Below are 3,833 nucleotides of genomic sequence, written 5' to 3' on the forward strand. Positions count from 1 at the left end.
CTTGGGTCGAAGCGGCCACTCATCTGGCACATCATGTGGGGCCGGCTTTGGAGAGGAGATATCCGGCGCTCCACGAAGGCGGCCACCAAGTCGGCCCCGCTCAGGTTTTCCGACTGGATCATCACCCGAAGCCGGGAGACGGCGTCGTTCCCGGCCTGAGACAGTGACCGGGACCGGAAACTCCATGAGGGCTGCCTCCCAGCCGGCGGGCCGGCTACGTAAGCCGGCAGGTTGACGTGCTCTCCTTGCTCGGCGACGTTCTTCACATAGAAATATGACTTCTGCCAGATCTTCACCGACTGGATCAGGGGGATGGGCGGGAACGGGTTGTTCTCGCTCGCCCTCCTCATGGCGATGAAGGCCCCGCAGGGGGCGGGCACGCTTGCGACGACGGTGCCGAGTTTGCTCTGGAAGAACTCCCCCCAGAGCTCCAGCGTGGGGAACAGCCCCAAGAAACCTTCGCAGAGGGAGACGAAGGCCGACAGTAGCATCACCGCATTGGGCGTGAGGTGATGCGGCTGAAGGTTGTAGAACTCGAGGAAGGAGCGCAGAAATCCGCTCGCCGGAAGGCCGAAGCCGCGCAGGAAGTGCGAGCGGAAGACGACCCGCTCGCCCTCCTCCGGCGCCGGCGAAATCTCCGTCTTCGGCGCCAGGCGGACCCGCACAAGGTTGGCGTCGGGCAGGCGCCGAGTCTGGCGGAGGAACTCAACGTGGTCCTCGTGGACGTTGGAGCCGTCCCACGAGCTCGACAGCGCCATGGGAGCGAGACGATGTGGAGGTGCGGCGGCGCTGAGAAGGGAGGCTGTGGCGGCAACAAGAGGAAGAAACGAGGACGAGAAGGGGCGGAGCGAGAGAGAGCATGCGAACCTCTGTCGTTCCCCCTCCTCCCCCTATTTATAGGCTCGCGTGGCGGAGCCGAAGAGGCGCGGCATGGGGAAACGTGGGGATCGATCGTGCCCACTCCCCCACGTTCCGCGCTTATTGCGCCTTAACGGTGAAATAAAACCGCCGCGAGAAGGCGAGCGGTCCATGTGGGCCATGGAAGATCCACGCTCAGACCGAGGCCTGCGAGTGGCGGGCCCGGACCTGCGGCGACGTCCCGTCGCGCGCGTGCCTTGGCAGGATTTCCTCGCCACGTGGCCCGCGTTCCCGCCTACGAGAACCAGAGCTCTCTGAAGTCGGCGCGAAGCCGGCTCTTCAGGATGGGAAGCTGACCAAACTTCTCGTCCCTTTGTCCGCCTCGGAGCTCGATCAGCTTCGTGGACTACTGTCGGAGTAAATAGCCATGGGTAGCCTAGCTGGCTTCCCCTGGCCCTTCTGAAAAAATTACGAGCCCGTCCGGCTCTCAAGAACCCAAGCCATGGGGCCGCCTTCCCCTTGCTGGCTGTCATCCAGACCGGCTTTCGGAAGGCGGCCCGACTTTAGCCCTCATGAAGAAAGCCACGGGAGGGCCGACTTCGGGAAGCCGGCCGTGAGAAGGCCGACTCCAAGAAGCCGGCTCCCATAAAGCGGTCGAGGCCGTACCCTCAAAGTTTGCACCCACCTAACGGCAGTGCGACGGGGCGTGGCTACAGTGAAGCCTGCCACCCCGAACCCCGGAGCACGCCTGGCACAGTGCGCCGTACGGAGTGGCCATGACCCGTCCGGCGCGGCACTGTTGCCATGTTGACCCTGATGTCACCCACGACGGGCCGCCAGCGCGGCTCACAGACGGTGGGCCCCTCCGGGCAGAGAGACACCCGAAGGCGGCCACGCCTCCCTCCAGTCGGCCCAAGACAGAGCCGGCTCCCCGCAGCCGGCTTGCCACCTCCCTCGAAAGAGACGCCCCGTTAAGGAGACAAGACGCGATGAAGCTACAGCGATCGCCCAACGGGCAGCGGCACTGTAGCCGTGCCTACCACGACGAAGCCTACGTCACCAAGATAGAGCAACAGTAACCAGCCGCCGACCAGGCCCTGGACAGTGGGGCCTGCCTGTCGACCAAGGGACCGGCAACCGGCGGGACCCACCAGTCGGCGGGCCCCAGCAGTCGGCGCAGAAGCCGGCGAGCGCAGTCACGGACGGCTGGGCCCCGCGCCCAGTCGGATTACCATTGTACCCCTGGGGGGTAGGCCTATATAAACCCCCCGGGGCACCCATGCAAAGGGTTCGACCCCCTGCTAGTCCTAGACACCGCACAAGGAGAAGAAGCAGGCTAGCCGTGCCCTTCTTCCTCCTCCCACCGAACAGCTCAAGGAGCATTGTGTAGCTACTTGCCCATCTAGTGATCATGCGGAGACCCCGCAGAGCAGCAGTAGGGGTGTTATCTCCACGGAGAGCCACGAAGCTGGGTAAGATCCGCCGGCGTGCATGTCTTCGCCTTATCCCGTTTCCAGACACCGGCGACGTCTTACCGGCTCTCACAATGATAAGCCATCCGTTGGCATATGTCGCACCTACCACCCGACAATTTTACTTTTTGAAAGTGGAAAACACAGTTGTATTTTAGAGTGAAGAACAATTGTGCTTTTCGGAAAGCACAATTTATTGGAAAGTGAAAAACAAAGTTGTGTCCCCGAAAAGTGAAAAGCACAGTTGCGCTTCCAGTTTCCTTTTTCTGAATTTTCTTGGGTTTTTGTTTTATTTTTCTGATTTTTTGATTTTTCAAAGAACGTCGTTCAAACCTATTGACTCTAATTTTAAGGATCTCTACACGAGAAACACAATGGTAAACGGTTCATGGTTTGGATGCACGGTTCAACAGATAAATGTATTAAAAAGAATAAATGGAAAAAGTAAAAAACTTCCACGTTGCGATAAGTGTCACACATGCAGTAAGCCACTTATCATCGCATGACGAGGTAGGAGGGACCTTTGTACGGGGTGCCCTGGTGGTTTGGCCATTGCACGACTGAAGCGTCCTGGTGGATCAAATACCATACCAAACAACACATTGTAGCAACAGATGTTTATAAAGTGAACAACGTTTTCCAAACATGAACATTTTTGAAAGCACAAACTTTTTTCCAGTTTGCAAACATTTTCCAAAAAGAAGTATACGATTTTTTCCAATTTTGAACTTTCCTAAATTTCCAATCATTTTTGAAAACATGAAAAAAAGATATTTTAAACTTTTTTGAAACAGAAACAATTTTGAAAATTTCAAAATGTTTTTTCGAAAACATATTTTATTTTCAAAATTTAAATCTTTTTTAAGCATGAAAAATAAATAAATTTGGCAACAAATTTGTAAATGGCGAATTTTTTTCCGAATTTTGTGAAATGCGATTTTTTAAAAAATTATGAACATTTCTTAAAATTTATATTTTTTGAAAAAACAAAAAGGAAACCATAAACGAAAAAGAAAAAATGGGATAAAGTAATGAATAGGGCATCAGAAAACTAATGTAGGAAACTTCTAAAAGATTTCAAAAACCAAAGAAACCTGGACTGGAACCTTTGCACAAGGTTCCAAAACTGAATTTTGTTATAGAACGTAGCTACCTATACTCGGCGGATCTTTCAAACTTTTGCGTTTGAATAATAATATGACGCATCGAGCATCACATTGAAATGTGCAGTTTCTTTTAGAACATTGAAATGTGCACTTGGAACCTCCTATTTGACGCACTTGTGTGAAATAGGAGGGTGGCCGCACATGGGGGCATCCTAGTGGGCTGGCCATCAACCTGGCAATCGAGTCATGTTTGGTCGGACCCATGCCCGAAACTCTTAGTGGGTCAATCGATTGCCCATGCCCCTATCCATGGTTATGATTCTAGACCCGTTCCCGAACCCATCGGGTAACCCAACCCTATTGGGTGCCAACAAGTCTTAGCCTTCGTACTCATCAC

Source organism: Triticum urartu, chromosome 1A, assembly GCF_056163025.1.
Source record: "Triticum urartu cultivar PI428250 chromosome 1A, HENAU_Tu73, whole genome shotgun sequence".
Lineage (NCBI taxonomy): Eukaryota > Viridiplantae > Streptophyta > Magnoliopsida > Poales > Poaceae > Triticum > Triticum urartu.